Raw genomic sequence first — 13,838 nt, 5'->3', positions numbered from 1 at the left:
GAAACAACCTAAGCGCCCATCATCGGATGAATGGATAAAGAAGATGTGGCACATATACACAATGGAATATTACTCAGCCTTAAAAAGAAATGAAATTGAGCTATTTGTAATGAGATGGATAGACCTAGAATCTGTCATACAGAGTGAAGTAAGTCAGAAAGAAAAAGACAAATACCGTATGCTAACACATATATATGGAATTTAAGGGAAAAAAATGTCATGAAGAACCTAGGGGTAAGATAGGAATAAAGACGCAGACCTACTGGAGAACGGACTTAAGGATATGGGGAGGGGGAAGGGTGAGTTTTGACAGGGCGAGAGAGAGTCATGGACATATACACACTAACAAACGTAGTAAGGTAGATAGCTGGGGGGAAGCAGCCGCAAGGCACAGGGATATTAGCTCGGTGCTTTGTGACAGCCTGGAAGGGTGGGATGGGGAGAGTGGGAGGGAGGGAGACGCAAGAGGGAAGACATATGGGAACATATGTATATGTATAGCTGATTCACTTTGTTGTAAAGCAGAAACTAACACACCATTGTAAAGCAATTATACCCCAATAAAGATGTTTAAAAAAAAAAAAAAAAAAAAAAAACTGATGTCCAAGACCCACTTTGAAGTACTCATATAAGGAAAATCAGGAGCTGTAGTGAATCTAATCTGTTCTTTGGATCTATAAGCAGGGGAACCAGCTGGGTCATTTGGCATGGGACAAAAGCCCCAGGGACCTCAAATGTTGGCTTCTGTTTGATGGTAAATTAGGGGCCTCTCAGAGGCTGAGAGAGATCTGAGCCAATTCCAAATTTGGAAATTTAATGAATATATTTAAAAATGAATAAATGCTGAAACACGGTGACAAAACTTATATTTTAATATGTTTACATTTAGCAAATGAATGCTTTTGATCCAAGAATAATTTTAATAAGCACATATATGTCTTCTTTTGAAGATAACTTCAGAAGTCAAATTTTGAGACCCATCAGTTATGTGAACCTAAAGCCCAGTGGCCCCCTACCCTGCCCTTCTAATGGATCTGAGAAAATTCGAGCAGAGGACAGGGTGAGGACAGCATTCTCTCCAATGCTGATCTGAACTTGGCTCCATCACCCTTGGTCCTGGTGACATTAAGGCATGGCAAACAAAGGCCTGGATTAAAGACCTCAAATTGAGGGCTGTCCAGGCCTCATGCAGCCCTTGAGCTCCTTTTCCTAAAACTGGGACAGACATATGACATCCAAAGCAAGAAAACCTATCCTGAAATAACTTTCTCTGCTCTTGGGTTATCAAGCTGCTAATGGCCTCATTCTCTTCTCCAATCCCCCTCTAGACTTTGTCATTTTCACAAGAGATAGATTTGTTCTAAGACCCCAGCATCCAAAGGTATCAAAGAGGGAAATTGGTTCCTCGAAGATGGTGATGAGTAGTCTTAGCTCCAAAGCCCCCCGGGGGTGGGGGGAGGAATAAGATGATGATAGCAACCTACATAAATTTCTGTCTACCAGATGGACAGATAATTACACACTCTGGGCTTTTTTGGGCATCCATGTGATGACTGCCTGACACAGGGTCCCCTGAAGCACAGAAGCAGAAAGACAAAGAAAAGGCCTCTGGGATTTCTAAGTCATGTTAGTTGTGAAAGGGAGACAGGGAGAATGATGCACGAGCCTTCCCCGAGTAATCTCATGACAACCTCATCCCTTCCTCTGTTCAGGGACATAAAGATGTTAACTTGGCAACTGTTCATCTCAGGTTCCCACATTCTCCACAATCTGCTCTCACAATGCCTGATACAAAGCGCATGTGGTAAATGTCAACCAACCTACATTGGTACTTTGAAAAGAAGTTAGAGCTTAGATTCAGAAATCTTTTTAATTCCTGGTTGGTGAGTTTCCCACTTAGGTCTTCATATATATTCAGTTATTTAATAGCTTGCTGTACATGACATCAGAACATGCTGGTTATGCTTATCTACCACTCACCTCTCCCCCTTCCCCTATACACACACACGCACACACACACACACACACACACACATCTTCCCAGTTGTAAGAACACTGTTTCCTGTTGTTTCACTTTGTGGTTTGGAGGCTTGAAAAATAATATTTTTCCCAGTAAGAGTATCAGAGAAAAGAAAATACAGAATGATGTATCTATTTAATTTAAGAAAAAACAGAAGTGATTCTCCAAGGAAAAAGGATGGTCTGGCATTAATAGAAGTTCATGCCCACCTAAAAATAAAAAGCCAAATGGATTACTTCATTATAAAAAAAAATATGTGTTTTCACCCAAGACACAAAGAGATGAAATTTTTTCTTCCTGCTCTCACATGAAGAGAACTGAGTACAAATGCTACTTGGCTCAGAAATAAAACATATTCATACCAAATTGCAGGAAACTATCCTCAGCAGAAGGACAGCCTACTGAGATTACTGGACCCAGGGCGGTGGTGAGCTTCCATTCCACCTCCCTGCTCAAAAGACAGAGTTTATTCTCTTCCCTTCTTTACATACACACTTCCAAATCTCAAGACACTCACCTAATTGTCTGTTTTGTAAGCAAGTCTCCAAAGGAAGATTAGGTCGCTGAGAGATGGATGGCCACATTCCTTGAAAAACTGTAGAAGTGAAGAACGAATGCACTTTATAACATTCCCCTCAGTAGGGAGTTGTCCACGTGCCAGCACTACTGACCCAGGAGTTGCAAGACATCCATTGTATGCATATGGGCAGCCCCACTGGTCACTGGTCTCCCTTGAATTAGATAAGAGTTTGCTTCCGCAGAATGAGTTATACCAGCAGGACCTGGCTAGATTGCTTTTCATATACTCTACCCTACAAGCCTGTGGTCAGTGCCTTTTTTTTTTTTTTTTTTTGCGGTACGCGGGCCCCTCACTGTTGTGGCCTCTCCCGTTGCGGAGCACGGGCTCCGAACACGCAGGCTCAGCGGCCATAGCTCACGGGCCCAGCCGCTCCGCGGCATGTGGGATCTTCCCAGACCGGGGCACGAACCCGCGTCCCCTGCATCGGCAGGCGGACTCTCAACCACTGCACCACCAGGGAAGCCCCTGGTCAGTGCCTTTTAAAGCATCTGGGAGCAATTAAAAAAATGTATCAAAGGCATCAAGGTAAGTTATCAGAAAGACTAGTGTTCCCTGAAAATAACAATAACAACAACAACAGCAACAGATGGCTGCTTTCAAAAAAGCTGAGAAAAACATCTTTACTTTTCTAAGTCTTTTTTTCTCTTGGTGCCAAAGCACTTAGTACTTCCATACTCATCATGCACTTTGTAATTGCCTTTACACATCTGTCTCTCCCATTGATTGATGGAATTAATAAAACCCCTGCCCTATTCTTATTCACCTTTTTATTCATAGAGACTTCAGGATAAGTGGAAAGTAACAGACTCTCGATGAATGTTTGATGGATGGATAAATGTATGAAAAAGTAAGGTACACCAGAATACATCAGGAAATAGTATCCAAAATTCTTGAGATAAAAATGAGAGAGATCATCAAAGTAAAATTTCCCATGTGAATCCTCCAAACACTGGGGTGACTTCATTCTTCCTTAGATTTCATCAGTGATTCATTACAAATAATTCAAATAATTACATGAGCATTCTAGATAATGGACTGTTGAAATGTGCCCTTGTCATCACTGACACTACCAGAAATGTCAGTCATACCCAAAATAGCTATAGTTTGTGTGACCAGGAAAGGAGACACACTGAGGACTCTGGAGGTGACAGTGTCAGTGTCCCTGGAAAGTCTGGAAGTCATCGTCTCAAATATGAGAGCTTAAGGAAGCTGAGGGCAGTTTGTTCTCTTGATCCCAGGGTTAGCACTCACCAAGGGGCAGGAAGTGGGAAGAGGACCCAGGGTCAGACCTCTGCAGTGGTGTGAAGTAGATGAAATTTGTCTTCACCTCCTCTTTTACTGCTCTCCTCATTGTCTCTTCACCCACCCTGATCTGTCTGTCCTTAGTAATCACACTGAGGAAATTCCAACAGAGTAACTCATACTAAGGTATAAATTACTTATAATGATTGTACAAGTTAGTCCCCTGTGGGCATTGCCTTTTTAATAAGAAGCAATGCTGTTACTCTAAGAAATAATAGTGAAAGAGTGGAATTTCTATCATGAATATAGCAAGGGATATGCTTGAGGGATGATGGTCTGTGCCAGCTTGGAGTTGAATAGGTAGCTACCCACTGAATTAACTATAAATGTTTTTTACTCTTTGGAAATTTAAGATTCAGGCCCTGGATTGCCTGTGACTATGTGACTATTCCTGTTTGAAAAACAAACACCTCTACCTCCTAGAGTGGTTGATAAAAACCAACAGGTTATCAGGTTCAGAAGCTGATCAGTGATTCTCTAGAGACCCCAAGCGGTCAGAATAGGAACTCATTTTTGTAATAAATAGAATGAAGCAAGATGAGGGAATGTTAATGGGGCAAAATTAAGACCTACAATTTGGTGATCTCTATTAAGGAAACATTTGGAAATTTCAATAATGGATAGTTTGAGTCATTTACTTTTCCATCTACTTTTGTTTCTCTATTCTTTCTCTTCTTGATCTGTGTTATAATCCCATTTGCCTTATGTGCCTTTGAGGGCACTGAGCCTTACTGGGCCCTTGTTGTCCATTTTCATTGCTTTACCTGGGTTGTCCACAGAACAAAAACCACCTTGCCCTTCAAAGCATCCAACTGAGAGTTTCTCTCATATATTCAAAGGGCTCCTACATCTTGCTTCACCCTGACATTCACTTGGTCTTTTGTTACTTGATTCTCATACATACCAACATGTACTCTCAGATAAATACAAGAATATACTATTGCTGCCTTTGATTTTTCACCCTTCTTCTGCCAGGAAAGTGTTTCTTCAGGGGCATCAAATGGACTATCCCAAGGGATTCAACATTAAGTGCTGAGTTTTAGTTTCACAAAGAACTGGATTTCTCAGTTCATTGTGAAGCTCAGGAAACAGAACAGGGAAGCTGGGCTTTCCTGGTGGCACAGTGGGTTAAGCATCCACCTGCCAATGCAGGGGACATGGGTTCGAGCCCTGGTCCGGGAAGATCCCACGTGCTGCGGAGCAACTAAGCCCGGACGCCACAACTACTGAGCCTGCTCTCTAGAGCCCACAAGCCACAACTACTGAGCCCAGGCGCCACTACTGAAGCCCGTGTGCCTAGAGCCCATGCTCTGCAACAAGAAAAGCCACCGCAATGAGAAGCCTGCGCACCGCAACGAAGAGTAGCCTCCGCTCACCGCAACTAGAGAAAGCCCGTGTGCAGCAACGAAGACCCAGCACAGCCAAAAAATAAAATAAAATTTTTTTAAATGTTCAAAAAAAAAAGAAACAGCTAAGTTTTCTTTCAGAGATGATCCTTCCCAACAAATAAAAATAATCTCTATAGATTTGTGGTGAAAGAAATATAAGTATCTATTTTAACCTGATGCTTTATTTGGTATACTTTTTATACCTAAATTTTGTTTTACTCTTCCAAATTTTCTTATCTAACTACTAAAATTATATATATATATATATCATATATTAAAATATATACTGACCAATATGTACTAGAAGGACATTTCTCTAGAATTAGATTGTAATTCCTCTTGGCTTTGAACTAATCATATCTCAGTAATAGAAAGAGGTGGATCACCTCAATAGGAATGGTGTGTGGGCTGCAAACACATCATCTATAAATCTTACGGAGCTCTTGCTTTGCCTTGAAGTTCTAGTCCAAGATCATAAACACGTTCCTCTAGTTCATTTTTAAAAATCACCACATCAGATGAAGCCCTTCTCAATTCTGAGTGGTCTGGATTTGAATAGGTCAAGCCAGTGATAGAAGAAACAGGCCCAGAAGGACCTACTTAATCTGGACTCATCTTTGGGCAGTCTCCTCTCATTCATAGAAGCATAGGATTTCCCAGAAAATCTATCATGTTTGGTCCAAAAAATAAACATATTCATAGTTATAAATGGTTGATTAATGGGGGATCATGTCTCAGACATTTATGGTGTCAGAGAGCTTTTTAATCAAAGGGTTAAGAGGAGGGGAAAAGAGAAGCAGGTAGACTTTTGCTTTGGTTTGCTTTCTTAGCTCGACCCAGTTTAGAAATAGCAGAGACAACTGAACAACACTTGACAATATCTTTATCATGGATATCAAAACCTAGGACCATGATCTTTGTGTAAAAGCAAGCTAGTTTCTCAATCAGTGCTGTGGACTGAATTTTGTTCCTCCCAAATTCAAATGTTGAAGCCCTGGTCCCCAATATGATGCTATTCAGAGATGGAGCTTTTGTGAGATAATGAGGTATAGATGAGGTCATGAGGGTGGGGCACTCATGATGGGATTAGTGTCCTTACATGAAGAGATATCAGAGAGTTTCCCTCTCTCTCTTTCTCTCTCTTCCCACAAAGTGGACACACAACAAGAAGGCAGTTGTCCACAACTCAGGAAGACAGTTCTCGCCAGAAACAAATTGTGCTGACACCCTGATCTTGGATTTCCTGCCTCCAGAACTGTGAGAAAAGAAGTTCTGTTATTTAATCCACCCAGTCTATGGTATTTCATTGCAGCAGCACAAGCAGACTAAGACACATTTTGGTATTGAGAAGTGTGGTGCTACTGTAACAAATACCTAAACATGTGGAAGTGGCTTTGGAACTTGGAAATAGGTAGAGGCTGGATAAGTTTTGAGATGCAAACTAGAAATATGGATGTTAAAGATGATTCTGGTGAGGTCTCAGACAGAAACGAGGAACATGTTACTGTAAAGTAGAGGAAAGGCAACCCTTGTTATAAAGTGGTAAAGACCTTGGTGAACTGTGTTCTAGTGTTTTGTGGAAGATAGAACTTGCAAGCCATGAGCTTGGATGTTTAAGTGAGCAGATTTCTAAGCAAACTGTTGAAGGAGCAGCATGGCTCCTCCTGACTGCTGATAGTAAAATGCGAAAGGAGAGAGATGAAGAAGGAATTGTTAAGCAAAATGGAACTAGACGTTGAGATTTAGAAAATTCTCAGCCGATTCATGTTACAAAAAATGAGAAAGAATGTTCTTTAGAAAATACCAAGTATGTAGCTAGATTATCAACAAAGAGCTTATGAGATTTTATGAGCAGAAATACCGTCAGCTTGAACTGAAGGGCATGGAGACAGGATGAAGTGAAGGAAGGCCATTGAACTTCTTGCACTTGACAGGACTGGAAGATAGAGCTATTTAACTGTGCTATTCATCAAGAAGAGCAGGAAATGACCCCCAGAGATCATCAGAGCCCCGGCTTCAGTTTCACAGGCCAGATGGCCTAAACCTGAAGCCTTAGGGGTGGGGCCTCCCAAAGCCTTGGGGGCAGGACCCCAGCATGACAGTCATGGGCTGGGACCCTGGCCTAGCAGGTGAGACCCCTGCCTAGAACCCTGGGGTGACACTGCCACCACAGTGGGCCTGGAAGCAGGACATCAAGCCAAAGAGGAGTATTCTCAAGTATTAAGAGCTAATGGAATTTGCCTTGCTAGGTTTTGGACATGCTTGGGACCCATCACCGCTTTCTTCTTTCCAATTTCTCCCTTTTGGAACAGGAGTGCCTATTCTATGCCTGACCTACCACTGCATTTTGGAAGGAATTGTATTTTGTCTGGTTCACCGCTGGAGAGGAATTTTGCCACAGGAATGAATCATACCTCAGGTCTCACCAATGTCTGATTTAGATGATATTTAGATGAGACTTTGGATTTTAGATTTCAGAATTGATGCTGGAACGAGTTAAGACTTTTGGAGCTGCTGGGATGAACCGAATGTATTTTGTATGCTAGAATGACATACATTTTGGTGGACCAGAGGCAGAATGCTATGGGCTAAAACATGTCTCCCCAAACTTCATATGTTGAAGACCTAACCTCCAATATGACAGCCTTTGAAGATTTTGTATTTGAGAGGTAATCAGGTTTAGATGAAGTCATAATGGCGGGGCACTCATGATGGGATTAGTGCCCTTATAAGAAGAGACCCCAGAGAGCTGGTATTCTCTCCCCACTCCATGTGAGGACACAGCAAGAAGATGACTGTCTGCAAGTCAGGAAAAGAATTTTCACCAGAAACTGGCTATGTTGGCACCTTGATCTCAGACTTCCAGCCTCCAGAATTTCTGTGATTTAAGCCAATCTATGTTATTTTGTTATAGCAGCCCAAGCAGACTAAGATTTTATACACAATGCATATACTACCAGTCTAGAAGTTAATCCCACCAAGACCTGATTCCCACTGACCAGAGGCACTGATCTAGATCCCTTCTTCACTTAGGTACCTTCTCCCCTGGGGCATTTTGCCTTTGTTCTTAAAACTTAAGTCATTCCTTCAAATCCCCTTTATATATATGCATTTTAATTGTGTAATATAAGACCTGCTGTCTTGTGTTCTCACCTTTCGTCCAAAGACCCTATAGCCCATGACCACCCAGCCCCAGATGCCACACTTGAGGATTCTGAGAAGTCAGCAGAGACTCTGGACAAAATTCTTATTTCCTAGCAAGAGCTTCTGTGTCTAGCCCCTAATCTGACTCCATCTGCTGAGCTCAGTTTCCTCTTTTTCACCTAAGATCTAGGGTGAAACCAAGTGAGGCAGTCTGCTCTGAAAGTCCATCTCCTGGCACCCTTCCAAACCTACAACTTCAGAGGGGAGAGAGTAGGGAACTATTATATTATTTCATTACAAAAACCAACTATTTGTTAATTCCTAAAATATTTATTGAGTGCCTAATATATGAAGGTTATCACACTGAATTTGCAAAAATTTTAGTTTTATTTTCCTTCTATTTTCCAAAATCATAAGAGCATACTTATGTGTAGGAAAAATATTTTAATTAGCTGAAGATTTGGCACTATGATTGCGTTTAGGGAAGAAACTGTTTTTCTTTTGGGCAGTCTGTTGTGGTAGAAGAGGGACCCTGAAGGTACAAGGGTCATAGGAACAAAAGCAATAAAGGAGATAGCTAAACTGTCCTGCTAGAGCTCCACAGGAGAAAATGAGAGGGACTTGGTATCGCTCCAGACTGAGAGGGGAAAAGAGGAGAGATGCAGAGCCAAACCAATGACACATGGTAGGAGGATGAGAATGTGTAAGGCAAAGTAGCCAGTGAAGAGTCCACCCTGGTGAGCCAACTTTCAAAAACAAGAATGGTAAAAAAGTAAGAATTGGTTTAAAAACAACTGAGCATTTGTCACAAATGCTTTGTATTTCAGCAGTGAATCCTCATCTAACTCCCCACCCATTTACCCAGTGCACATGGCCATCTGGTCAGTGGCGCCCCCTGGAGTCCCCTGTGCCCTGCCTGCCTACAGGGCTGTTTTGCAGAGACCATTGTTTCTGACTCCCCAGAGCCTTTTCAGGCCCTGCCAACCCAGCCCACACCAATTGCTCAAGTCTTTATAAATGCGTAAAAGTAATTTGGTGAATTAGTAAATTCGGTAAATTCAGCAAATTGGTCATTCAACAATTGGCAAATTGGACCGATTGTCTTAGTGCTAGGAGAAGAAAATCATTTCCAGGCTTTGGCAAGCCTGCCCACCATTATATTCAATACAGTGCTTTGATGTTCACTCCCTCCATTCTCCTAGTTTCCCCAGTAAATGCCAAAGTGTCTGAAATTCAAGAACCAGCCCTCATTCTCTGAGAAGATCAACAGTTTAGACTTAGGCCTGAAGAGATCATCTCTGACAAAAGTTCATTTCTACAGGTCTCCTTTAATCAAAAAATTAAAAGAAAATGATTAACTAGAAAATGATTACCCATAAGAAGAAATATCCTTAAATGAGAGAAGCTACTATCAGCCTGGGCAAGTAGATTATGTCAGAAGCAGAGCATGGACCAGTGGTTAGAATTCATGGCTACAAGGCATGACTACAAAATGAACACATACACAGGTCCAAGGAGGGCCTGCCCTTCAGCTCCACATCTCATCTTAGCCACACTGTCTGAGGGACAAAGGGCAGGCCCATGGGACTACAGAAAAATCAAGCTCATGTCTGTCTCTTTTTCCCCTGTAATTCACTCATTGCATCATTCAGGAATTTAGCCCGAGATGCCATGAAGGAGGCAGGGCTCAGACCCCTTTTTGGTGAAGGTATTTATTCTCTGCCCTTCAGAGAGACCATACCCTACTCTGCCACTGGGTGGGATATCACATTGCTCCCCTGAGGGATGCTCTTCTCAGGTGGCCCAGGGCTGAGATCTCATGTAGATCCTGGGTGTGCCCAGTTTACAGGGTTGGACTGCCCAGAGCAGAGCTGGGTCCTGCCAGAAAAAAACAGGGCAAAAGGAATGTTGATGGTGAGGGAGAAAGTGAGAGAACATCTACCCTTCTTACTTTAAAACCATCTCTCTTCCTCACCAAGACAGATAGAAGAGAGCTAAACGTACACCGAAGAGAGGTCTTATTGCAGTGAGCAGGAAAACTCCAGATGGAAATGTTAAAATCACACAAAAACACACGCAGAGCACATGACACCCCTGTTGGCAGCCCCCAGCACTGGACCAGCCAACACTCTGCATCTTGAGAGCCAAAGATACATCTACAGAAATGCACACCATGCAGTAGCCTCAGTAGAGTCCCACGCTGCGGAAGAGGGCAAAGATGAGGGTGTGAGTCTCCCCCATCACTCCATCCACAGGTCTCAAGGGCTTACCTGGCACCAAACCAAGGAGGGGGCTATCAGCCTGTGTCCTTCCTTGGGGGTAGGGGAGGGCAGCAGGATGACCAGTGTACCCAACCTCAAACCTGGGATCCTCCTGCTATAGGCCAACTGAGCATTTGGGAACAGTTACCTTATGAATGGCCTCCGGACACAGAGTTGGAGTTCTGTGAATGAGGGCTCAGCAGCTCTATGCTCAAGTTTAAAAAGTTGTGTAATTGTAAAGAAACAAAGGCTCTCTTGGGCCCTCTAATCAGATTTGGGGAGGGGGTAGATTTGTGCAACTGAACAAATATGGAACTCAAAGCAAAGGCGAGAAGACTAGTGCGTGGCTCCCTCTCTCCAGCAATTCTTAGACACAACCTATTATTAATAATACTCCTTCATTTGCTTGGGAACCAGGCCAGCACACAGGCTACAGGATTCAATGCTCAGCATGTAGCTGGGATAGATACCCCCCGGCATCCTCTGCAGCTCCACGAGCACTTTTCAGAAACCACCAAATTCAATACCCCAAACAACCAAGGTTGAATCCTTGGGGAGAGGCCAATTCGGCCTGTGGTCATTCGTGTCTGACGAGTTGCTCTGATTTTGAAAGGAGGTCTGACATTCCCGACACTGAGCGGGTTAGGGTCAGCCTGACAGGGGTCAGCAGAAAATGTCCCATGGTCCTGTGGGAAGCCAGCATGAGCCTTCCAGAAACAGCTTGCGCCACTGTCTCCTCAGCCCTCAGCCCATTCCACTTCCTGGGCTTAGATGAGAACAAGGCAGGGAAACAGAAATGGTTCATGTTTCATCCTCCAGCCCCTGAGCTACAAAAGCCCTCAGTCATACACTTCCTGCCAAAGTTCACAGAGCGGAGCGGCCCCAGATGGGCATGAATCACCCTCTGTCGTCTCTGGCCAGGCCCTGGCGTGGTGTGCCGTGAGGGTTCACACTGTCACCCTTGTTGTGCCGACAGCCCTGCACAGAGCTCTTCTGTCTGTTGGCACATTCAATTTCAGTGGTTTCAAATCAAGTCACAAAAGCCGACGTGACCTCTTCCCCAGGAAATAAGAGTGTGAGTTTGAGAGGGAATCTGGCTCTCCACAAGGGCCTTATCGCTCTGCATAGGAAGAGACTTTTAAATGTCTTCTAACAAAGATCACAAGCAAATTTTTTCTTGGGGATGCCTCTTTGACCACCACAGCCCCAAACATCCTTGCTGTTCATCTGAGGCTCCTCTGGGTTCCTGTTGCCAAGCACTAAGAAAACTCCTGGGAGTAAAACTACCGAGTTTGTCAGAGAAAGGAGAGTAGCTGTGGCATTCAGAGGTTCAGAATGCCCTCACCTCTCCACTGTGCACACAAGTATGTGCATACAAGTATGGAAAATCAGAACTATAGATTAATATTTTAGAGTTATCAGCATATGAGTAGCAATTAAAACTTTGAGAATGATAGTGTTTTACATACAGAATTAATTAATTGCTGTCATATTTTACTTTTCTCTGGTACCCCTCACACACACACATACCCTGAAACAAAATCAGCAAGAAAACTGCTGACCTCACAATGAAACTCAGAGTGGGAAGACACAAGATTGTTATCTGGCCAATTAATCCGACACACATCTCCCCTTTGGTACATGGCTGTAGCTCCAAGAGGCTAGGGACACAACTGTTGGCTTACTGCTGCACACACACATCCAATCCTGTGCTCAGCACAGTGCCCGGCACATAGTAGGCACTCAGAGAGAGTTATAGACTGAATGAAGCAAGACATCCCACGGCCATATTTAACCATCATGTATATACAGTGATGGGTTTTGAGGTCTGGATTTATGAATGGATGATAAAGGGTAAACCTTTCTATATTAGAAAAAATGCTCAGAGTATGAATAAATAATGTGGATTGCTTGGAAATGGGGCCAATTATTTTGGCAAGATATGACAGAAATTAATTCTGTATCTAAAACTGCAATTATATAATGACAAAATAAAAAAAATCTTTTACTATGAGAATACAATGACCATATTCCTAACAAATGTAAGAGTCACGCTTGAATGAGTCAGATGAAATTTCCCTGCTGTGACTAAAATGCATTCCCTTATACAAATACATGATTTCACAAAGGTGCCATATTATATAATTTTTAAAACTATCAAAATGACTTATTCAAAAATATGTCAAGACTCTAAAAAAGTACCTATGTAGACTGTGTAGTGAATAATAAATTGATTACATAAACAATTTCATTTTAAAAAGCATTACTTCAATTTTTCATTTAAAATAAGCACATTAAAAACAACAGATGCCTGAGATCATTTTGAATATCATTTGATGTTACGGTAAAAGAGCCATGCAAAACTTTCTAACCTGGGCTCAAAACTGTTTTAGTTTGACATTTTAGTCTTTTGTGTACATATATTTAGAAGGAGCCTAATCTCATCTTTATTGATAGGATCGTAAAGACTATCAATTCTCAATGCTGTGATACAGTGTCTAATTTATTCTAAAATACTTGCCCTCAAACAGGGAATCTGTAAGTGAACCTTAACTAATGTAACTCCCCAGGGGCGATTAGTTAGAATTTAAAAGACCCTAATCAATCGGTCATTCTCCGAGGAGTCTATTGCAAGCAGCTTTCCATATGGCTTTCCAAATCTGCACCAGAAGATTAATTTAAATAAAGATATTAGATAAATTTTCATAGGTGAAATAAGAATTATTCTAGATCTGCAGTCAAATGAAAATTTTATTCAGGCACCCCAACCTTTGCATGAACAAAGTATAAAAATTTGCCACATTCACCTTCAGTGTGAGACCCTAGGTGTGGTCCAGTCCTCCATGTTGCCTGTTAAACTAAAAGGACTTTTCCCTTCCAAGAATATTGTTCTACTGCCTTAAAGTGAATGTTCATGCAACGTGTTCAGCCCAAGTGCCTAAAATGACAAAAACCTCATGAAGCCAATTGCACGACTGCCTGCTAGTAAATGTTGGATTACAGTAGAATTCTGCCTGAGACTTGCTTTCACTGATTCCTAACACCTGGTGGCTAGGGGTATAGGGAAGGAGCTTTCCAGTTACCACTTACTTCCAACTGTTGGAGGCTACCAATAATCACCAAAATAAGTTGACACTGTCATT

This window comes from Phocoena phocoena, chromosome 3 (assembly GCF_963924675.1).
Source record: "Phocoena phocoena chromosome 3, mPhoPho1.1, whole genome shotgun sequence".
Lineage (NCBI taxonomy): Eukaryota > Metazoa > Chordata > Mammalia > Artiodactyla > Phocoenidae > Phocoena > Phocoena phocoena.
Note: the sequence above shows the minus strand (reverse complement) of the source record.